The sequence below is a fragment of the Phalacrocorax aristotelis genome, chromosome 13, assembly GCF_949628215.1.
Source record: "Phalacrocorax aristotelis chromosome 13, bGulAri2.1, whole genome shotgun sequence".
Lineage (NCBI taxonomy): Eukaryota > Metazoa > Chordata > Aves > Suliformes > Phalacrocoracidae > Phalacrocorax > Phalacrocorax aristotelis.
Window position 1 is genome coordinate 2,091,917 of NC_134288.1, and position 23,816 is coordinate 2,115,732.

Here is a 23,816-nt window from a genome sequence, read left to right on the forward strand (position 1 = left end):
CGCCACTGCATATGCTTGTAGTCTCGCAGCCACCTTGCCCATAACGCACCCTTTTCCCATCACTTCCAAGCCTGCTCCCTCCCACCCACTTGCCAGGAGCATTTGGAAAGCAGGTATCAGACCAACACAGCATGAAGTTCTCCTGCCCAGCAGGATGGTGTGAGCTCAAGTAGGTCACACCAGGAACATTCCCCTCTTCAGTGTTTCTCACCAGCCTGCGAGCAAGCCTCGCACTGGCCCAGCTGAGCTCTGCTCCCTTGTCCTGCTAACCAGACCAAGGCTGGCCCACCACACAACAGCACAGCTTCAGGAGGACCTGACCCTGCCGCAGCTCCTGCCTTCAGGTAGGGAAGAGCAATGAGGTTTGAACCTGCTGGTGGTGGTGATCCCCGCCAACTAACCCCAAGAGGCTGCTCCCAATGAAACTGCAGGGACACGTCAGCTCCTGCCCTTCCAGCAGAGATGACAGGTCCAGCTCAGAGCCTGCCTGGCGATGGAAGGCAGAAAGGTCTCATCAAGGCTGTCTGGACCAGTCCCTTCCTGAAGACAGGCCCAGCCTGCCCTATCAGCAGGCCTTAAATCAATGTAGGGCTTTGATGGCTACTACAGACACCTTTGTCAGGAGAGGCAGCTGCCTTCCAGCCCCAAGCAAGCCTGGCAAGCTTGGGCTGTTGAGTTGGTGTGATCTGCAACCACTGACCTGACCTGGAGTTCCTGAGGGATGCTGAGCTGGGAAAAAGGAATCAAACCCAGGGCTGAAGCAGCTGCCAAGCACCATGATGAGATGGTGGCTCTTCCTTGACAGGGTGCACCATGGCCAGGCTAGAGCTGCCAAGCGATGAATTGGGTCAAGTGGGGAAAAATATGAGAATAAAAGCCACAGGGATTAGATGATCCTGTGGCAACACAGTCACGTGAGGGCGGTGATCCTGTGTAACACCTCCACAAGCTTTGGGATCCACTGTTTGGAAGGAACCCACAGCACTGGGGACTCGCACCTCTCTGAACAAGGCTGGCAAAGCTGCTCTCCTGCAGCAAGCTCAGACTTAATTGACACGTGTTAAATCTGTGTTTGGGCAATTATGTATTTATATTATGTCAGCAGTTGCCAAGACCCCAGACATCTGCTCGCTCATCATGCACGAGCCAGGCAGTGCTGAGACATTTGACCCCAGAGCAAGATGCCGGGCATCTGCAAACACAGCTGACAGGCAGAATCGTGCCTCCCCCACCACAAACCGCACTGTCCTCCACTGGCATTACCTTCAGGAGATGGGCAGCAACCTGCTGCCCACAGTGGCATCCCCCTGCTCCAGAGATAATAAAGCAGTTTGAGCTGCAAACTACACTCTGGAAGCCAGACTCAGCTCCCCTGTGGCTCCAAAGACATTGTGCCATGGGTCAAAAATGAATCATGAGAAAGTTAGGCGGGGGGGGGGGGGAAAGCAAACCAAAGTTAAGAAGCCACCGAGTTCACAGGGAGAAGGCAGGGTTGTCCCCCAGGTCAGCCTTGAGTTAGGCAGCGACGGCAACTCACCGCCTCCCCAGCTCAGCTGCCAGCATTGAGAGCAGCCGGGGTAGAGCCCAATCCGAGAGACCAAACCCTCCTTCCAGCTTGCTCCTTCCGTGCTTTGGCCCCAGCCCTTTTGGCACCATGAGAAATCAGGGAAGAAGAGCATGACCTCTGCTGTGTCCCCAGTGGGGGAGGGGGACAGGGGGACTGGACTGGGACAGGGCTCAGGCACCTCCTCCTCCAAGCCTGCCAGGATGCAAAAGCATCACGTCCTCCTCCCTGCTGCCCTGTTCCTGCCAGGCACAGCGGCATGCGGTCGTTTTGCAAGACCTGGGCAATTCCGGGCCATTTTAAACAAGGTTTCGCTCCTACCCTGTTGAGTGTCACCTCCCACCTGAATAAATAAGCTCAGGAATAAATTGCTGTGCCCTCACAGCACACAGCTTGGGAAGCCAAGAAATACCTTCACACAACGTCATTACCATGCAAATGAAGATCTCTCAACCTCTGGGTCAGGAGAGCAGTGATTCAGCCTTTTCAAAAACACCCTGTGCTTCTCCAGATGAAAGTGCAGCCCAGACACCACCCATCTGCGAGATGAAAGAGCCAGCACAGACTGCAACCCCCAGCCACCCCTCGTCCCCTGGTTTGCTCTCCCTGCTCCCACAGGCCCAGGTGAGGATGTGGGATGAGAGCAGCAGCACCAGCCACGGATGCCGTGTGCCATCGCTAAGCCCACGCGCCACAGCATTGTCTTCTTGGCAGACCATGACCTGCCTGCTTAGTGCTCTGGGGATTTCTTTGCTTTCCTCAGCACCCATAGGTCCCTCCAGTCTCACCCATTCTCCCCTCCAAAAGCCAGGTCCAACTGATGCCCTTAGCCATGCCAGGGCCCTGACTACACCTGCCCAGCCAAGCCAGGGCAGCAGCTCTGCAGTCCTGCAGCCTTTGGAGATGACAGAAGGCCAATGCTTTCCAGAGCTCTCTGGTTTCAGCCTGACTCCCTCACACTTCAACTCCCTCCCCCTGATGACAGCTGCTCGGTAGCACAAGCAGAAATGCCTACTTGTCACCAGCCAGCTGAAAACCATCCCCTGCTCCCAGGCAGAACCACAGCTGCTGCTCCCTGAGACCCACCCCTGCCACCCGTCAGCCACCCACCCCAAAGCATCTCCAAAGTAGGTCAACAGGCAATGGTGATGGCTGCCTCGCTGCCTCCTTGGGAGGAGAGCCCGGTGGCAATGCTGCACCGCACCAGCACCATTGCTGGCTCTCAGGGTTACAGGCATGTCTTGGCAGGGAATGGCTTGCCAGTCCCCTCCCTGACCAGGGACAGCCACACCACCATGCAGCACCTTCATGCCAGTACAGCCACACCAGTCTGCAGGCTCACAGGGACCCCAAAGCTCAGCCCACACCCGGCCCAGAGCACAGGCTCCCACCAGCAGCTCCACTCAGGAGCAAAGGGCACAGCGAGGACAGATCCTCACACCAGGGTCCAGCAGCAAACCAGGCAGCCCCTGCACCAGAGACCGCACAGCCACCAGCAACCGTGCCCTGCATCACCCGCCGCTGGCTGCCCGCATCCTGCCTGCTGCTCCGGGAAAGAGCCCGGGGGGGTGTGGAAGTTCATTAAGGCTTCTTGCAAAACCAAAGCCTGCCCAGCTTGCCCTCTCTGTCACATCAGGCAGCCCTGTAAAGCCAGGAACATGCCTCTTCCAGGCAAACCAATACCTTTTAAAAGGCATGCTTGCTCTATCAGCAGTTTGGAGCACACTAGGAGTGAGGAGACAGGAGATTTATGATACAACAGTACACCTGGGGTGTTCAGCTCGTCCAGCAAAGGTCCAGCAAGAAGCACTGGATATAGGCAGAAATAACACAGGAGAGGGCAGGGGAGAAAGCAATTACTTAACATTCAGCACACACCATCCTCCAGTGTGATGGCACATGGCAAACCAGCCCTGTGGATGCACTGAAGGGTTTAAACCACCACCCAGAGCATCTTCCCCATGCTCCAGCCCCCAGGCAGTCATCTACACAGCTCCTTCCTACGCTGCAGGATGTCATTTGATCCAAAGACTTTCCAAGTGCCTTATAAACACCTGGCCTTGGGAAGGTCATCAAGAAAAGGGACCCAAGGACACAACTTACCCAGACAGGGTTGCAGCCACCCTGAGGAACAGCCCTGAGCAGGGACACTTGAGCAGTGCAGCTACCAACACCTCCCTAAACCCTTCTGCACCACCCAGCCTTCCCATAGCAGCCTGACCGCCCCTGTCTTGACACAGCCACCACCTAAAGGAGGACTGAAGGCACCCAGGATCCATTGGCACAGCTGTCCCAGAGGGCAAACATGCTCCCCCAGCATTTCACAGCCAGCCCACCCTGCATCCACAGACCCCAGCCCAGCCAAAGGGCTGCACATGAGCCACAGGGTGCAGGAGCCTTGGGCTCCTCACTTTTTGCCCTGCTTCGGTTCAAAATGGCAGAACCAGGCAGGGAAGCAGCACTGAGGTGGAAGCCCCAGGCAAAAGGGTCAACAGAGCTTCAAAACAGCTTCCTTCCCCAGGGTGAGGCTGTTGGTGATCTTGGGCAGAGGAACCCCAATCAGGGTTCAGCAATGCCCAGAGACACCCTGGGGTGCCCTTCTGCCCCGGGACAGTGTGCTGCAGCCAGCAGGGCAGCAGGACCTCCCTCTGTGCTGCCCGGGGAGGATGCAGGCAGTGCCAGAGCAGACAGGCAGCGACACAGGCAGCGGTGCTGGGGATGGTACCCAGAAAGCTCCACCTCTGATGGTTGCTTAGCGACCAGCATCCCACAGGAGCAACCTCGCCCGCTTGTCCCTGCCAGCAGCGCCAGCTCTGCTGCAACGGCTCTGACAGCGGCGGTGAGACCAGAGCCTCCACCTGGTATCTGCCAGCTTCCCCCTTCCTGCTGCAGCCCCAAAGCCTGGCTGTGCCGGAGACGTGCTCGCTGCAATCTGCCTCCGCACCCCATTGGCTCCCATGTCTCAGCTCCCAGCCGTGCCTCGGACCCAAGGCCTACAGGAAAGGGAGCAACGCTTTTAGATGAGACAGCCCTCCCACGCCAAGTCCAGTTGCTGCCTCCAGAAGCTGATAAGTGCTGAATGGCGAAAGGAAAAAGACAAATGGAAACCACTTCGCGCTGCCTGAGCCCATCTCAGGCAGCCGACCCAGCTGACTGGGAACAAATCTCCAACAGCACCACACAACCTGCTTCCCCAGGGACACCAAAGCCTCTGAGCCCCTGCCATGCTCTGGTCAGCATCACCCTTCACAGCTTGCCTCCCTCCTAGCAAGTCCCCAAGCTGCAAAGGGCAAGTCACAAGTCTCAGCCTCGCTGTTGCTTCCCAACTGATAGGGGCCAATGTACCTGGGAAAATCCCTCCAAACACCTCAAAATTCCTTTGCAGGGAAGAAAATGCTACAAGTTCACAGGAAGAAAATCAGCAGATCAATAACTGAAACAGGCAGAAGCTGGAGCGCAAGGAAGAGAATTGTTCTTGCAAACGTCTTTTGGACACTGCCTCCAATTTATGCTGCTGTTCATCTCACTTCTGAGTGAAGATAGATTAGCAATTTCCTGCTCCTCTTTTCAGACAGCTATATTAAACATGGAGAATCAAGACCAGAAAATAGACCTTCTGGGGCTTCCTTAAACTATCCCCAGCACTGGTGTCTCTAACAGGGGTCTGACCTCTCATGGGTCACAGCTAGAGAGCAAACCAAGCTTTTCCTTCAGCTTGGCACCTGAAAATCTGATTAATCATCAGTGCTACAAGAAACCAATGTGAGCATAAGCACATTGTCCCAAAGTCTCATTAAAAATGCTGAGAGGCTTCCACAAGCTTTCAACCCTGCAATAACAGCCTCCTTGCAGCTTGGCACTGGGTGCCAGCACAGCAGGAGGCAAAGGCCCCATGTACTGAAGTAGCCCAAGATACCTGCAGTTGGGTCTCCAGCAGCTACTCTCCCAAAAGTCCCCACCTTCCCTGCACCCCCACCCAGGGCCACACTGGATGGCAGGGGAGATGCTGGGCATGCAAGGGAAATGCTACTGGCTGGCATGGCCTGGCATCCCATGCCCAGCTCGCTCACCAGCATCATCAAAACCAAAGGTTTTTCAGTGAAGCTGAGCAGAATATCTTAGAAGGGGTTTGGGGTTTTTTTCTTCCAAGATATGGGAAGGAGATACTTTATGCAACAGAATGACTACTACTATAGGTTTTTTAAAACAAATTAAAAAAAACAAAAGCAACCCCACCTTTCTTCTTTGAATGCACAGAGGACTGGTCAAAGGCACCAGCACGACCAGAGCAGCAACCAGGAGCCACAGCAGGCTGCACTGCTATGGCCCATGCCACGCTCCCATGTGCGTGCAGACACAGTGGCTTCTGCTAGAGACGGAGCCGCTGACACCTCTCCAAACACTGCCTTGATCCGGACCTGACGCTACACACGATGGCACCGCTTGGGATTTACTCCATTTGCTTTGTATAATTCCCAAATACAAAGCTTAAAATTCACTTATTTTTTTGCCTCTTCAACTGAAAGCTGAAGTCTGATTTACCCCTCGGGTGCAGGCAGGTCTCCAGCAGTGACGGGCAGCAGCGCCCCGCTGCACGCAGGCAGCTGGGTGGGCGCAGGTCCACTCCCGCTGCCCGGAATCACATGTGCCCATGCTGTGCCCACATAGGAATCCAGCCCAGGTACAACACCAAGCCTGCCACTTAATTTTAACCCTTTCCATCCCTGGCACCACCCCTCCAATTTCACGTGACCAGATGCCAGCCCTGCCAGAGGGGTGGCAGGAATCAGAGTCATTTAGATGATGGACATATATAAACCTGACAAACAGCTGTACAAACCCACGCCAGGGTCAAAGTTGGGAGAGATGCATGAAGACCCCCAGCTCCCACTGCAGAACTGCTCCAGCCTGGTGTTCCCCCATCCAGCATCCTCCAGGCCTCACTCCAGGGGGGGCCCACCAAGCCAGCCAGCCTCCTGGGCACGAGGCAGACATTTTCTCTAAGCAAATATTGCTGGTTTTCCCTTGCTCTCCCCAACCCTTCCATTTTACCTCATGGACAACCCTGAGCATTTGTTTCTCTCTCAGCTGTCTAATCTCTTTCCAGCTCCCAGATGATGAACACGTAGCATCTGCAGAAGCTCATCTAGCTTTGATGTGTCTCAAATTCTGCCCCCAGGCAGGTGACAGGTATTCAGGGAACTTGGACAATTAAATGACAACAGAAGGAACTGCTGGAGGAGAGGTTTTAAAAATACATACATAAATAAAAAAAGGGGGGGGGGGAGGGGAAAAGCAAGCCTCTCCTCCCCACTGCACCCAAGGGGAGAGCCCCAAGGTAGGCAGAGCCCATGGTAATGACCAGTGCCTCCAGCTTTCATGCTCGGAGAGGAAAGTCCCAAACCAGGCACCCTGGCCACAAAACCCTGTTCCTGGCACAGGAGGGTGCGGCAGCCAGCCTGAACGCAGGAAGCAGGGACCCCATCACTGCGGCTGAGCTGGCCCCACCACGGCAGAACTCAAGGGAGAAATGTGTCCACAAAGTCCTGGACATAAGTGGTTAGTGTAGGCGGCAGCACTCGCCGGCACGTGACTTGTGCCAAGCAGACCTGGGCACAGGCTGGCATGGCTCCTGCCCTCCCAGCTAAACCGGGACAGCCTCGGCCAGGACTGGGGATGCAAAGCCAGCAGCAGCTCCCAGGCAGATCCAGGTTCAGCCAGGTCCATCCCAGCCCGACTCCTCTGTCCCACACAGCCCAGCCTGGCATTGGGGCTGCCAGGCATGGAGCGGTGACACCACAGCTGCTGCAAGCAGGAGGCTCCAGTGCTCTCACCGCAGTATGAGGGGAACAAGACAGAGATGGCTCTTATACCTGGCAGCTGTCCCCAGTGGGTTTTCTGCTTCCCACTGCGGCCTCCGGACGGTAGGCAGGGCACCTGCCCTGCAGCTGGGAGGAAGGTGTGTGAGGGCAACAGCGCAGGCAGCTGCTGGAGATGCCCAGGGCTGGGTGTGCAGGAAGACAGCACAGTGGTCTTGCCTGGAAGAGGCATTGGATCGGTGACAGCCATGTGGGGACACAGGGAGGGCTGTAGACCTGGCAGAGCATCAACACGCTGCACCACCCCTGGGCTGGCACAGCACCACGTGCCTCTACTCACCTGTCCCTGGTCACTCCTCAGGGACCTGAAGGTAGCCCATGATGGGTGCCTTCTAGAAGACTTCCCAAGAGATGGGGCTTCCCGTCTCAGTCACCAGGTGGATGAGCTGAGCGGTGGCAAGGCCACCTGCCACCCCAGACAGCCTCCCACCCCTCACCAGCATCACCCCACCGGGGCCAGCACAAGGGACCCACTTAGAGATGGCTCTGGACCATAGGCCCCTGATCCATGCCAGAAGCACCCAAGTTCATCTGGCCCTCCCCAGCCTGCCCCAACTTCGGGACATCTGTCCAGGGCACTGGTGCGGCCACAGCAACAGCACCAGGGAGAGCTGTCACTGGTGGCAGCGAAGGGGTGGGATGGCAATCCGCCCGGCATGACCACAGCATCTGCCACATCTGAATGTCTCCGTCTCCCCGGCAACCTGGGTACCAGTGCCTTCTTACTTGCAGCTGAGCAGTCTTGTGCAGCAAAAGGCATGCTGAATCCGTAGCAGGATTATGGCAGCCCTCTCTTTTCCTTGCCCTCCTGCCTTTTCCATCCAAAATTCGTCATTAAAACATAATCTTGAGGTGAGGAACAAGAAGCATCACGCCAGGGTCACGGGGAGCAGCAGCGCTCCCGCTCACCCACCAACCACCACCGCCATGGGGTTTACTGGGTGCTGCTGGACTTTTGGCTGGAGGAAAGCAGGACCTGTGCAGCAGCCACATGTGGAGTGACAGACCACCTGAAAGCTGGCTACCTCAAACGGCCTGGGCCATTGACTTGCCCATGGGAGCAGGAGGAGCATCCTCCAGGTGACACCAGTGGCAAGTAAACCCAACCTCACTCTCCAGCCAGCACGTTCGGTGGCCTCAGAGGCTCCAAAAGCCCCTCACTGCAGTGCAAAGCTCCCTCCGGTGCCCCACCAGCTTCCCCATCGCCCTACCAAGCACCCGTCTTCTCTGCAGGTGGGAAAGGACACAAGCCAAGACCTGAGTCCCAGGGCAGCACGTGGCTCCATGAAGAACCCAGAGGCCCCTGAGCAATGCCACAGCAGAGCAAATACCAGCCATGCTGAGGAGGCTCTCAGCAGGCTGCGACGCCGTACGCAGAGGCATGACAAGCACCCAGCCCCCACCAAAGCGGCATGCCCTGGGGAGGCACTGGGGAGGCAGGCGAGCCCTGGCACCCCAGACCTGCACCTTGGATGGGGCTGAGCCTGGCAAGCTGCAATGAGGGGAGCAGATCATGCCCCACAGAAGCTGTTGGACTCCCACCGAGCAGCTCTCAGCACCTGCTCTTGTAACTGCTGAGAATGGGAAGTGGCCCTAACACTGTTTAACCCCTTCTGCAACAGGGAAAAGAGCCAAAAATGGAAAATCAAAAGCCTCTGTCCCAGAATAAGGCGGAAAGCAGCAAGGGCTGTGGGGGAGCCAGGCTGGAAGAAGCCCAGAGAGGTGCCACTACCAGCACCCGTATGTTAGAAGGTGATGCCCCTGAGTATACCCATGCCAGGGCCAGGGGCTCTCCTGCACGTGGTCCAGCCTCCACATCCACCCTTGGGAGTGAGTCCTGAAAATCCCCACTCCACACTGCGCCTGCCTACAGCTTCGCATCCCTTGGGTCCTGCTGTGCCAAAACAGCTGCTGAAACGCCAGTCCCGGGTGGCAAGTCCTCCTCCACAGGGATCTGAGAACAGACAGCTCTTCCTTTCCACCAAGCCCCGGTGGGACCACCAAGTTTAGCAAGGCAGGAGTCCACCCCAGCCCTCCGCACCCTTGGCCAAAAACAGTAGCGAGGGTGGTACATCCCATGGGAACCGAGCTCTCCGCCATGCTGAGACCTGCCAAGGTCTTGGGTGAGCACACAGCCATCGGAAGAGCAAAGCCGCATCTTCCAAGGAAAGCCCCATCTTCTGCCACCTGAGCAGACAGCGCTGCGTGTCAAAGGTGGGGCAAGACCCCAGCCCCAGCACAGCTCTCACGCAGAGAAGCCGTCAATAGCCAGGCAGAGGGGGTCAGAGACAGGTGGGCATCCCAGCTCACCCCAGCTGTAAAACAGCACAGGGGAAGCCCAGCTCCTAACTGACGTGAGGCAGAAGAGGTTAAAAGTATCAGCCAAAGCAAGCCGGGTGTTTGGCCAGAAGCCAGCCTTTCCTAAGCTGAGTTTGAGGGACCTGGCAGCTCTCACCAGCCTTCACAGTGCACATTGCCACATACCGCAAACCTGTTTGCTCAGCCCTGGCCAAAGCAGCTGGGATGGCACAGAGGCAAGCTTCATCAACCAATATTATTATTATAATAATCATTATTATAATTATAATTTTATTTTAATTATTAAACTGTTCTTATCTCAAACCACAAGTTTTTTTTTTTTTGCTTTCGCTCTTCCGATTCTCTCCCCCATCCCACAGGGGTGGAGGGGGGGGTGAGTGAGCGGCTGCGTGGTGTTTAGTTGCCGACTGGGGCTGAACCACAACAGCATGTCTCACTGACAGACCCCAAATCAAGAGGAAAGTGCAGCAGCAGCCCCGAGCCAGGGCGGGGGAGCAGGCACAGCACTGCCCCAGCACCCACCACCGGCAGCACTGCCACCGAGCAAACACCCGCCCCGCAGCAGCGCTGCCAGCTCCCGCCAGCTGTGCCAGGGTCCCACCGCTGCACAGGGCGAAGGGTGGGGAGGAAAGAACAGCTTCATCTTCGTAGCTGCTCTGCAAAACAGACCAACAGCGTTTCCCAGGCAAAAGGTGATGCGTGCAGCATCCTGGGTCAATTCTTACAATAAGGAGCTAATCCTGGCCAGGGTGCTGGGGAGGGACCTCAGCAGCTGCTCTGTGCTCATCTGTGCTTTGCAGCCATTAGAAAATGCCTGCAAGCAGAGTTACGGGGCTAAACCATCTCAGTGCCCCACGTGGAGAACGCAGAGGGCTCAGCCTGGGGGATGGGGCTGCCCTGCTGCCGAGATGGCTGTGCCCCACTGGCCCCTGCACCATTTTTTGGGTGAGGAAGGAGCTGCCCAAGAGGTGCCACAGCCAAATGGAGCTGTCAGCCCAGGTAGGGAGCAGGCTCTCCTGGGAGACGCTGGGACCACAGCTGTCCCTCCCCTCCTACTCCAGCCCTCACAGAGGGCACCAGAGTGGAGCCTGGGGCTGTTCTGGTGCAGCAGAGGACGGGAGACAGAAGCAAAGGCTGTTATGGTAACCACTGCCGAACCCAGCTCGGCCAGCTGCAGATATGCTCCCTGGCTGACCACTGCAGAGCACCAGCAAGGCACCTCAGATACACACCAGAAGCAGGCAGGGGTGTTGCAAACCATGTGGAACCCACCAGGGAACACTCTTCCTCCACAGTGATGGTGGAGGGCAGCTCCCGTCCCCACTCCAGGTCACCTGCTGCCTCTATGGCAATCACCACACGCAGGCAAAAGCAAGCAGAGGAAGGCAGAGACCATGGGTTCAGATGTCTTGCACTGGGATGTAGCAGCCAGGGGAGATCAGCTGCCATATGTGCAAGAAGAACACAGGACCAGACACCCTGGAAACCACAAGGCCAGCCTGTAAGCAGTGTGTTGGAGGAGGAGAGGAGTTTGAGTAGGTGAAGAGCACATAAAGCAACGGAAGCCACCGAAGGGAGTCCAGCTCAGGCACAGGCTTGGCCCTGCCATCTCCCATCTTCTCTTTCCTTCCAAAGGAAGGCCCAAACTCTCTGCCTATAGTTATCGTCCTCAGAAGTGCCCTGTTGGCTACAAAATGCCATGTTTCCCAAGGTAATGGTCATGTCTTGTGCACCACTTCTGAGAAGGATGGAGTAGTTAGTTGGAAGGGACCTACAACAATCCCCTAGTCCAACTGATGGATGACCACCTCCTTTGAGTGAGCACCCAAGGAGACAGTCTTTCCCCTTCACCCTGCCCACCAAATCCCAGCAGCAAGCCCTTCCATCCAGGAGGTAGGATATTACACCAGCTGTGAGGGAGCTGTAGAAATACAGAGAAATGAGAAGCTCATCACCAGCACGATCACTGTGCCATGATGGGAGCGTCACCAACCCTTCTGGAAGCAAGGGGATGCCTCCCTCGGCACAAAGCAGCAACTGGCCCGGGCTGTGCCGGCAAGGCTACACTTGCCCGGACTTGCCAGGGAGCTGGGACCTGCAGGCGACTGCACACAGCTCGGTGAGACTGCCCAGAGCACACAGCCGTGATGCAGTTCTGCTGTGCAAATGCTTCCCCAAGTCCCCAGTGCTGGCTCACAAGATGCAATCAAAAAAAGGAAACATTAAACCAAAGACACCCAAGACCCGGGCCACCGACTCCCAGCTGCACCCAGGACACTGAGGCCACCAGCAAAAGCCAGGGGTTGGCTGGGTACCGGTGGTCACCGCGAAGGTGGTGTGTGTCCTTCTGCTCCCCGTGCCACCCAGTGTGGGGATCCCTGACAGGGACTCTCACCCCCATGCAGGGGCAGAGCTTCCTGCCAGGCATCGCCCAGGAGCCGACGCTCCCACATGGGCGGTGGCAGCTTTCCTCATGCAGAGACCAGAGCGGGAGTACACAGGCATCCCACCCCGTGCCACAGGGAAACTGAGCCTTGTGGCGATGCAGGATCACATGCAGTCCACCACTGAAGCTGGGCCTGCACCTCTGCCCTCACTGATTCCAAAACCGGTCTTCCAGCACCCAGACTCTTCAGCATACAGAGACAAGACAAGAAACCCTGTCATTCTCCTTGCTTTCCCTACAGACATGCACCCCCACGTGCAGGCGGAGTTGGCATCTTGCTGGACCCACAAAAGGCCCTCCTGAAGGGATGGTCTTGTAGCACTGCTGGCAAGAAACCCCTCTTAAAACATAACGTGCTGCCCCGTTCAGAGCCAGAGTCAGCTCTAGCCCCAAGGAGCACACAGCAGCCGCCCTTCACAGCCCTCAGCAAGGGCGCGGATTCCCTGCCCGCATCCAGGGCACCGTCTACCTCTGCGCCCTTTGCCTTGTGTGGGTGCAGGCGCCAAGCCCCGGCGGGCAGCGGGGCTCTGCGGGTGCCGTGAGCCTCGCAGTGCATGCTGCCGTGTGCTCCTGTCACCCAGGACAGCGGGTGCAGCCACGGAGCTCCTTGTCCCCAGTTTGCAGATGATGACACCTTCCTCCCATCCTGGACCCACGCCGAGGGTAGCGCTGCTCCACTGCTCTCTGCCCAGGCTCACCTTGCAGGTCAGGGAGCAAAAGCAGAAGTGAGACCTTGTCCTCCCAGCTATCCCCGGCCACACACCGTCTGCAGGAAGCACGGACGCGACTTACATCTGGTTTCATAGGGATGGCACCCTGCAAACCCACTGTGTGCTCAGGCCCTGGAGTGGAGCATCCCTTGCAGCCAGAATGACCCAGGGGTCTCCAAGAAGGCCTGCACCATACGCCCTTGACTCTTTCAGGCATCCCAGCAACTTAATTCTGCAGCTCACACCTATCGCTGTCCTGTCCTAGTCTTCGCTCTCACTGCCTAGCGGTGCCAGCCTCCCCGGGACATGCCTCGGGCCAGCCGTGCCCAGCCCCACGATCCTGGGGACCTACGCCCTGGGCTTCGATCCACACCCAACAAAACACAACGGCTGGTTTGCAAACACACCACCCTCCTCAAATCCTCTGCACAAAAGACAGCATGGAAACTCAGCGTTAAGCGTGACGTCCCAGAGTTGCTCCGTCAGCGGGCCAAGACTTGGGCAGCTGGTAGGAGTCTTTCTGTTGGCAAAGGGGCTGTTGCCCAACACCTAACTAAACCAGGGAGAAATCCCAACACATAAAGAAAGCCAGAATAAGCCCAAGCCCAGCAGTTTTGTGCTTTGGTGGTAGCAGGCCAGATTTCCAGTCCTGCTGGGGGTTTCTGGCAGACGAACTTCCCTGCAGCACGGGCTCCGTGCTGAGCAACCCCTTCTACACTACAAAACCCACTCAGCCTTATGTGGGATCTGGAAAGGAGAATAAAAGCTTTCAGGATAAACTCACGCTGCTTCCAGGGCTGCTCTCAGTGCTCTGCTCAGGCACGATTCAGAACCTACAAAGAAGAAATCAGATTTGGTTAAAAAGGAAAAAAAAAAAAAAAAAACCTCCTCAGAGATGATGGCAAGTGCACGGAAGGACGTTAGCCAGGCACTTCATCACAAGATGGTGCCCACACGGCTCGAGCACTGCATTTAGTCTCCACACAAATCTGCTTGCTGGAGAATGTAAGCTCCAAATTACGTTAGATGCCGCTTTGCTCTCAAAAAGAGTGATGTGAAAACAGCACCTTCTCATGCAGTGAGTCTGCCCGCTGTGTGCGTTGTGAGCCAGCTCTGCTCATTTGAGTGCTAAAAGCAAATATTTACTACAGGCAGTGCCGCAGAACCAACACACCTCCAAGAAATGAAACAGATACCCTCCTGGCTCGCGCTGCTGGGCACTAACCAGGTTGTCCTTTCAGGGCCCTCTGTGCCACCCCGTTGTCACCCATCCCTCCAGCTCACCGGCACGGCCCCTGCGATAACCCCGAGGGCAACATCTGGTCGGCAGGGCTTTTACCCCGGATAACAATGCAGGTCAGTGATGCAGGACATCTGGGAGCCAGCTCCACTCATCCATCCATGGAGTGACCAGCAGCTCTGGCACACCAGGAGTAAAATCAGTAGTTTTAATAGGAACAGCCCAAACCCTGGAACAGCATTTTCAGAGCCACTTTTTAGATGACGACTGCATCTAATGGGGGAGGAAAAACTGCCCAGCCGGCACTACAGTTACATCAAGGAGGAAGTACGGTCTCGCAGCACAGCAAGGATACCTTCTCCTTTTCCAAGTGTTAATTTTCAAACAAATAGGTAAGGACCATCCTCCCATAAGCACAGAAGTAAAGCAGGCAGGGTGACCCACCTATGCAAAGCACCCACCACTCCCACGGGTTCAGCAAAAACCTTTCACTCTCCACAAGCAAACATCAGCTGTGAGTAGCCTGACGCAGTTTGCCCCGAGTGACACCAACCCACAGCAGCTCTCCCAACAGCTCACTGGGGGCACAAAAAGCTGCTCCTCTTTCCGTTCGGACAGAGTCCACAAGCAGCACGGTGGCACGCAGTCACTGATCCGCAGCTGGGCAGCTGCCGCGTGGGGCTCCAGCCATTCCCTGCCAGACAAGGACAGGACCCGCTGCTGCCCCCAAAGCACAAAACCTGATGCAATAAGGCCGGGAGCTTCGGCACCTCCAAGGAATCAAAATCACCTTTGAGCCAGGAGAAATTACACCCCCAAATGATTTTCATGAGAGATACAGGAAGCGGAGGGAGTTACAGCCACCACCACACGCATGGCCCTGTCCCAGCTCTCTGCTGCTGTCACACGAGGGAAGCACAAGCGGGATGTCATGGTGTGCTGGTGCTGGACACGCACTCCCACCCTGCCCGCCAGGGACAGATTCCTTTGCAGCCACCTCGTACACTGGTTTTACTCGCTCAGCTGCCTCGCCGTGTGGGGAGCAGGGCTGGGACGTTACATGGGGCATCCCTGTACCTGGCCAGCCGGCACCAGTGCTGGCTGCACCTGCAGCCCCAGTCCCCCCACCCACACGCACCGTGGGGCCAGTGCCACAAGGCCTGAACACCTCCATGCCAGTGCCCAGCACAGGAGCTGAATGCACGCCCTGGTGCACAGCCTGCTGCTCTCCTAGACCTGGAAACGGCATTTTCCCAACCCACTCGCAATTATGCACAGAGCCTGTGCTGCCCACAGAGCAAGGGATGGCACTGGTGTGTGGAGGCTACTGTACCATGCCATTACCACCATTCCCACGCCCCTCAATCCCAGAGCCCATGAGAGACCTCTCTCTCCTTCACCTGCCTCCTTTCCTCGTGCAGATGCCACTGGCTAACTGGCTAACGAGCCAAAGGAGAGAAAGAGCCCCATCAGGAGAAGAGTTCTGCCGTCTCCCAGTGGCAGGACACATGGATGCCCCAACAGGCCAAGCTGATCTGGGGAATGGACTCCAATACCAGCAGCTCCTGCTCCCGCCTGCAGACGGTCACACAAAGCCACGGAGATCTGTGGGGCTCTCTCCCCTCTTCAGCACAGCCTCCATGGCTCTGCTTCTATTCTGCCAAGCCCAGCGATTTTTGTGGGGCCCCCATGCTGCTCCTGGGTTCACATGCTTGGCTTTCTCCCAACCCAGCTCATCGGTGAGTCAAGAGATGCACAGCGGAGACGGGCAGGCAGATGCACAGCCAGGCACAAGAGCAGCCAGCTTTCAATAGACCCAGAAGAAGGGGTATGACACCAGTGGCTCCAGTGCCCAGGGCTTGCCAGGCCTGCAGTGCTCTTCCTGCGCGGGAGGATGGAGGATGCAGTCACCAAAGGCTCTGTGCTCCCCAACCTGCCTGTGTTAACACTTCCAGACAAAGCCCTTGTGCTCTCCATCAGACACTGACTGTCCTCCCTTCCTGTCTTCTGCTGCGTGAAGCAGCGTTCGCTGGGACTGGCTGCACCGCAGCAGGCTCTGAGCTATAGACATTTTGGGATCTGAGCTACTGCATCAATTAGCATCATATTAATGAAGTGTTCTGAGAATACAGGCAGTGTGAGCAAGACCCTCCCCCAACCCTGCTCACTTCTGCCTGCAAACAAGCAGCTCCCCATAACACTCTGCTAGCAAAAATCCATGCGAGACTGCATCGTGATCTCCTGCTACGCAGCTCTCCCCATCACTGGGCTGGTGCATACACTGTCTCAGCCACAGACAGTGCCCTGGGCTTGAAAACATTCCACAGTGACCCACATTGTCACAACATCATCATTGCAATCATCCAGCCTGACCCTGACGGGGTGAGCGCAAGTGCTGGCTGTGGAAGCAGGCACTGGGACACCAACGGCAGACAGATAAAGGCTACGGTCGTGCAAAGGGCAGATCCCAGCCAGGACCACTGGCAGGCTCAACTGCTGGCTGGGGGTTAGGAAGGAGCCATATGCTGAGCCCAGCTCACTTGAATCTAGGCCAGTGCCTTGCAAAAATGCTGATGGGTCCGATGATGGGCAAGGAAGGGAACAAGGATTGACACTGTCCCCTTAACATGTCCACCAGAGCAGGAACATAAACAGGGCAGGGCAGGGCAGGGCAGCACAGCAGCCCCAGGGCAGCTTAGCCAAGCACAAAGCAGGACTGGAGAGAGGTCCAGCTGTGCACGGCTCCACCCTGCACTGGGATCACATCAGCTCTGGCGAGCCAAGAAGGAGCAGTCCAGCCAGCGCTCAGCGGGAGACGTCCATGGACCACAACACCATGGGCCTTCCATGCCCTGCCTACACGCACCAGGCTGCCGCAGCCAGCGGCGCTGTGCTGGCGTGGGACGGAGCTCCAAGCTCTTGTAGCAGCACAGAAATGGCCAGGTGGGCTTACAGCAACAGTGGAAGTTGCCACCAAAGCACACCATGGACAGCTGCATTTCCTATACATCCTGTAGTACTTCCAGCAGTCACCCTGAAGTCAGCTGCGTTTCTTACAGATGTATTGCACACAAGACCCAAGGTGACCAACAGGGATTTACTCATGCCATACTACTAGAAAGCATTGTTTGGTTACCTGAAGAAGAGTCTCAGTGAATTTGCAGAGGTAATGGTCCCTGCCTCGCATAGGCGTGTGTCTGCCCAGAGCTAGATCAGACCTCAAAGGAGGTTTCTGTTCCCTTGGCCAGTTCACTCTGCAGGGCCTTCATCTATTAGGACTTGCACTAAATTTCCTAAAAGGCAACACTTCTGACAATTCAGGCTGGAAGTTTCCCACCCCAAAGTTCACCATCAATGTTGGGTTCGTATCCTTCTCAAAAATTGCACCTTCCCATAGCGAGCAGCAGACCCAGCTCTATGATCACCCTTAGGCCTTAACATAGCACCACTCTCCCACTTGGAGACCTTTGCCATGTCTCCCTCATCACCGGCAAAGCAGAGATGCAAAGCTTTGTCAGGTGCCATGCCACCCCATGCTCAGCAGGAGCTCCTGCCAGCAGAAACACTGCCAGATCAATAGTGCACCACCTAATTAGAACATTTAATTGCTTCTTCCATACACAGGGGTACTGCTTCCCCAATAGGATTATTAAGGAGGGAAACCTGCAGGACCCCTCCCAGCATGGCAGCTCTTCACGTATGGCCAGCTGGGCAATGGTCCTGCGTGGATGGGCAGGAGGAGGATGCGAAGGGTTGCCCCATCCCCACTCTGCCCCATGGTCTGCCAGGGTGTGTACCTGCCTGCCTCTGGCCCGGCCAGGATGGCTTTCTGCTGGCACTCACCCCAGCAAGTACGATTAGCTGATTACAAAGGGGAATGTGCATTTTAAATGACACAATCAGATTTCCCGTCCCTTCTGCCCGTAACAAAACATCTCGTGAAATGGCTTATTCTGCTCTCCCATAGAAATGTGTTTCCCTTCAAAAGCCTGATACGAGGAGAGGAGGAAAAAAAAGAAAAGGCAAAGCTAAAAATATCTTCTGAAAGATACCACGAGAGCAACAGATTCACAGGAAAATGAGGTGGGAAGGGGGCTGTGAATGTGTTAAGATCCTGTTTAAACTCTCTCCAGCCACCTAAAAAATCCAACGAAGGCAGAAACGATACCTCAACGTTTCCTTTGTGCGAGAGATGACTCCACCCTGTGTTTTCCTCTCCATCTGATACTTGGGGAAGGATACCGGCATGCATCTCCACTCTGCTGCCAGGCGGCAAGCAGGACCCCAGCAGTGGGTGAGTAGGAGCAGAGGGAGAAAGGAGCCGGTGGGTGGAACCTGGCAGCAAGGCTGCGCTGTGAATCCTCATTCAGTATTGCCTCAAACGCAGGATGTGTTCTACGCTAGTGCAGCACCTGGTCCTGGTCTCCACCTCATCACCAATACCTCGCAAAGGAGCATCAGTCTTTGGGACTGAGGAGGGGGCAGGAACAGCAAAGCCCAGCGAGGTGGCTGCGGGGTCCGGTTATAGCTGGTGGGCAGAGGGTGGGCTTCTGAAAGGGGGATGGAGCAGATACTAACTGCTACCATACTTCCTCTCCACAAAGAGGCCAAGTGCCCGAATAAAACTGCTGACCTGCTGGCAACTGCAGATCTGCAGCTTCAGCCTCATTTATCTCGTGTTTTGAGCACAATAGGGTCAGCCCAGTCTCCTCTTCTGTGCTGCTTTTGCAGACCCGGCTGCTCCCAGCATGGGGCAGCTCCTGCATGGGGCAGACCCAGCCTGGGGCACTGCTAAGCCCCCAGGGGAGCCCTCCAGAGAGCAAAAAGACAGACCATCAGCAGAAGATGGAAAGAAATTCCTCTTCTAGAGCATTATCATGTAGATTTTAAGGCTCTGCTACTCCTGCCCTCCCAGACAGCAAACCTGGCAGTGTGCATGAGCATGCAAGTGGACATGCACACACCATAGGCAGGGCACTGGCTAATTCTCAACTTTAATTCAGAGCACCCTCAGCTGTGTACTGGGACAAGCAGACATGAAGTATTCGCACCAAATCACCCACCCATGGCTCTGAGATGACTGCCCCTTTCCACACAGTCCCACAGCTCCCTGTCTAGCCCAAGGAGAGCAAACCTTGGCTCCTGTCCCGGTTGTACAAAAGCTCAGCCCAACAGCTCTTGGTGCAGATGCCTCCATGCACTCCTAAAGAGTTCACCTCCAAGGCAAGGGACATCCATGGGGCCCAGGCACAACATCCCGCTCTGCACCAGGGGTGTGCTGTGTGGATGGGAGAGCTACTGCAGGAAGCAGCTGCTGCTTCCACGGTAGAAGATGTGGTTGCCCAGATCTCCTCCTCTTCCCTTTAAGGCACACTTAGGTCCTGGACAACCCACAAGCTTCCACCAAGGGCTGGGAGGAAAGGAAAGATGTATCTGCAGCCACAAGGAAATACTGCAACATGTCCCCATCAAAGACGGCCTCCTCTCAACATGCTTCTCATCTGTAATGCAGAGGTGGTGATGTGCATGAGAAAGACCAGTCCACTCGGCAAGCTGCCTCGCTGGCAGTAGTGATGCCCAACTTTATAGACTCAAATGGCACAGGGCAGGTGCTAGAAAGGAGCTCCCAAGGGAAACTGTCCTCTGGCTCCCACAAATACATACAACTCCTTCCAGGCTCAAGTGACAGCAGGTGACAACAGTGAGCGTGAGTCAAGGCTCAAACCCCAATGTCCCCATGCAGGGAGACAGCCAGGGCCAGCCCCTCCACTCAGCACCACAGAACCGCATGGATCTCCCCGGCACAATCACCCCGGCTGTGACAAATCCAAACCTGCTGACTCAGAGCCACCCAACTGCTCTAATGAGAACAATAAGCCACACAGCCGTCACTGTCACAGCCTCGGTGCAAGCACATTTTTAGATGCTGTAAGAGAGTTGTGTATCTGTAGCTGCATAAGCCTTCCTGCACAGGAGCGTCCAGCAACTGGGGACTCAGGAACCTCTACTGTTTTGCATTTCTTCTTTTGCAACTATGCTTAAAACAGAGCTTCAGAGCCGGCTCAGACCTCCAAGTGACAGGCACCGCATGAAAGTCTACTATATAGCTAAACACAGGCCTTACAGACGCCCACGCTGATCTGCCACAAAGCTTAAGCCGGTACTCAGCCCATCTCGCATGCTTGCTTCCCCATTGGCATCCCAGCTGTCACTCAGGCGCCGTAGTGCTGTGACCAAGGCAGCAGGGAAATATTCCCAGTCCATAGCTGAATAAAATTAAGGCAAAGGACACTCAAGTGATGTCTGTGAGACTGGGCAGGAAACTCAGAGCAAGCCCGGGAACAGGCAAGCCCGGCCCCTGCCCTTTAACCGACAGGTCATTCTCTGTGACTTCCTAATTTAGAAATCCTAATTAGCTATGGGAAAGATTTCTTTTTTTAGGGACAAAATTAGTCACAGCACCTGACTGTCTGTCTCTGAAAAACTCCTCTAGTAATGCAGAAGTCACCAGAGGTGCTAGAGCAAGGTGGAATGCAGGCAACACCGAGTGATCCTGGAGTTATACATGGGACGAGGGCTCCTGCCGCCAGCAGAAAACAATGGGAGATCCAGCTCCTCACCAGGACCAAGGTCATCACCCAGAGCTTAACAGGGAGCTCAACTGCCTGGGAGAAGAAAATTGAATTTTAAGATTTTCCCCATTCTACACTGCAGTGACTTCTTCAGCTGACCCAGACACCCCTCCTGGCCACCCATAAATGACATGCCAGAAGACATTTACCCTGGAAGGTTGTTGTGGTGATGGCAACCAAGGCAGCAGCCCCAGAAAGGGGACCCAGCAAGCTCAGTGGCTCCACTGGACAGGAAAGGTACCAAAACCTTCACCCTCTGCATGCCAGCAACACAGCTCTCTTCTCCACTCATGCATTTTGACCAGAAATACAATACTGGCTTCAGAAACCTTGTGTAGAAGCTTCCTCCAAAACAAAACATCTCCCCTGTGAGTTTTGGAAAATGCTGATTTCTCAAAAATGGGTAAACATAAAAATTCTGGACAGTTCTAGCTACGACATCAACAGGCAACCAAAACAGCAGGGGAAGAACGCATCACCTGCAGCCAAAGCCAGCCTACCGTCAGCACAACTACACAGGCTCTGCAGCTAACCCAGAGCTGCATCACACCCTTGAGACACCCTGTACCCCGGCCGTCCAACCCAGGGCTCTGCTTTTTACAGCAACGCCTGGTTTAATGACTGCATTACCATCTGAAGCTGCAGCTAAAGCAATCAACACAGCACAAGGATGGCGCAAAGAGGAGAGGAGACGGGAATACTCAGCTCCCAGGAGGGGCTGTGGGCAGGGAGGCAGCTCACACCCCCCAAGGAACAGGGACATCATGGTCCTTTGACACCAAATATGGCGGTTACCCTTGCGTGAGGAGGGAACGCGCTGGGAGAAAGAGGGTGGTTGTGGACCTGCCATCCGCTACAACAGCCAGGGTCTGCCACAGCTTCCAGAACATGACCTGCATCTCTGCACGCAGCAGAGACCGGGGCCCACATCGAGAGCACGGCTCTGAGCACCCTGCGGAGACCACCACAGACAGGCTCCATGCCCACCAAACCAGACACTAAAAAATATACAGTAATTCCCTTCTTGCAAGGATCATTGCCCAAATCCAGCCTTCCCTCAGCACCAGACTTGTTTAATGGCAACAAGGGCATGCAACTGAAAGCCACCAGAACAGCCCTCCAGCCTGCACAGCCATGGTCAGAGGGATCTGACACATGCAGAGTCCTCCAGTGGGCCGCAAAGGATGCGAGAGATCTGCAAGGCAGCCCCAGGGAACAGACCTTGGTAACGATGTGCTACCCACATCCCGGGCTGTTTGGAAGCAAAAATCACTTTGGACAAGTCCAGCGTGAGAAAGCTGGAGGGAAAGCGACAGTTAAGTGCAGGAAGGAGGCTGATGCGTGGGCTGGTCTCTCTAGGGATGCTGGCGAAGCCACACCTCATCCATGGCAGTGGAGAGGGGCTGATCAGGAGTCACCTCACACCATCTACAGCTGAATCAAACACAGCTTTGCCATCGCCTCCTCCTGCAGCACATTGTGAATACTCAACCACGCATACCTGGGCCATTGTCCACAGAAGGGTCCCCACCATAACACGCTGAAGGCTCGGTATGCCGGAAGGAAACAATACCACCGCAGAAACAGCAAAATTAATAGTGTTTGATACAGAAACCACTGACAGAGAAGAGGGCCACGCAGGTCCTCTAGTACAATCTCCCGGGTAACCAGCCTATGGAGAAAATGCTGAGCTCAAGGATACCTCCAAAGCCCACCTCCTGCCATATGACGATACTCCAAAAATAACCACAGAAATATGCGAGGACCCGTTCCAAGTTGTTCCTGGCTCTCTCCACATTCTCCCTCTAATGTAAATCGTCTCCCTGAAATCACAGCCCGGCAGTTAAACGGTATTTCGGTAACCCGCAGCTCGGGGCTACGGATCCCCGTGGCTGGCTCATCCCGGTGCAAGGATCCGACTCGCCCTGCCGCTCCCCCGCGCTCCGTTTTGCTCCCTCGCGGGTAGGAAGCGCGGTGTCCCCCCCGCCGTGCCCGGCTGGACCCCCGTGGGAAGCCGCGCCCCGCGCTCAGCATCCCGCTCCGCACGGCGGGCAGGGAAGCAGGACGCGATGCGGGATGCGCTGCCCCCCCCTAGCCTCCCTCCCTCCCTCCCTCCCTCCCTCCCTTCCTCCCTCTCTCCCTCCCTTCCTCCCTCTCTCCCTCTCTCCGCTGCCGAGACGGGGAGGCCCGGCTTGGAAAAGCCTTCCCAGCGGCGGGACTGCGCCTGCCTGCAGCCCTGCCTGCCGCTCCCTTGCAGGCAGCGCACCTGGGGCTGCCGGCGCTGCCCGGCCCCGCGCCCAAACCCCGCATCTCCCGGGCGCTCACCTCGGCTCAGCCCGCTCCGCCGCCTCCCGGGCGCGGCCCCACGCCGCAGCGGCCGCTGCCCGCCCTGCCTCCCGCCTGCCTCCCGCCTGCCTCCTGCCTGCCCGCCGTGCGGCGGCAGCGCGGGGCGGGGCGGGGCGGGGCGCGGCGCTGCGGAGGGGGCGAGGCCGCCCCGCGCCCCGCCCCGCCCCGCCCCGCCCCGCGCTGCGGGGGGCCGCCCACGGGCCGCGCCGTGGCTTGCGGGGTGCGTTAGCATGGCTGCGGTGGCCGCGGTGGCCACAGGTGACACCCCTGGGGAGGTGACATCGGTACTCATGACCGGGGAATGGGGCCGGGGGCGCGCTGCGCGCCCAGCCCTCTTCGCCTCGCCGATGCGGGGAGCGGAGGACGGAGGGGATGTGGCAGGCGCGGGTTAGCGCCGGATCTGGTTTCCTCGTTCCCAGAGCCTGTGGCTAGTCCTGACCTGGTACCCAACACCCACTCTCCCTCGCTGCGTCACCAGGGCTCCAGGCTTCTCCGCTCTGGGGAGACCCCCATGCAGCGTGGTGTCCAGCCCTGGGGCTCACAGCACAAGAACGACATGGACCTGTGGGAGCGGGTCCAGACAAGGGCCACAAAAATGACCTGAGGGCTGGAGCACCTCTCCTGTGAGGCCAAGCTGAGAGAGTTGGGGTCGTTCAGCCTGGAGAAGAGAAGGCTGCGGG

General features: G+C 56.6%; 1 protein-coding gene across 18 annotated transcripts in view; it reads right to left on the minus strand.

The window, feature by feature from the left end:
• The window catches only part of EPB41L1 (erythrocyte membrane protein band 4.1 like 1), a 68,801-nt gene extending 45,604 nt beyond the window's left edge, over positions 1-23,197 (minus strand). For 16 of the 18 annotated variants that reach the window (XM_075109137.1, XM_075109149.1, XM_075109141.1 and 13 more), the window contains exons 1-2: positions 23,116-23,179; positions 13,703-13,751 (exon numbers count right to left, since the gene is read on the minus strand). The gene's annotated coding sequence lies outside the window, so the exon portion shown is untranslated. Of the gene's footprint in view, positions 1-13,702; positions 13,752-23,115 lie in introns of all 18 variants that reach the window. The other 2 variants (XM_075109148.1, XM_075109151.1) reach the window with 2 other exon arrangements.
• Between the last annotated feature and the right edge of the window lie 619 nt (positions 23,198-23,816).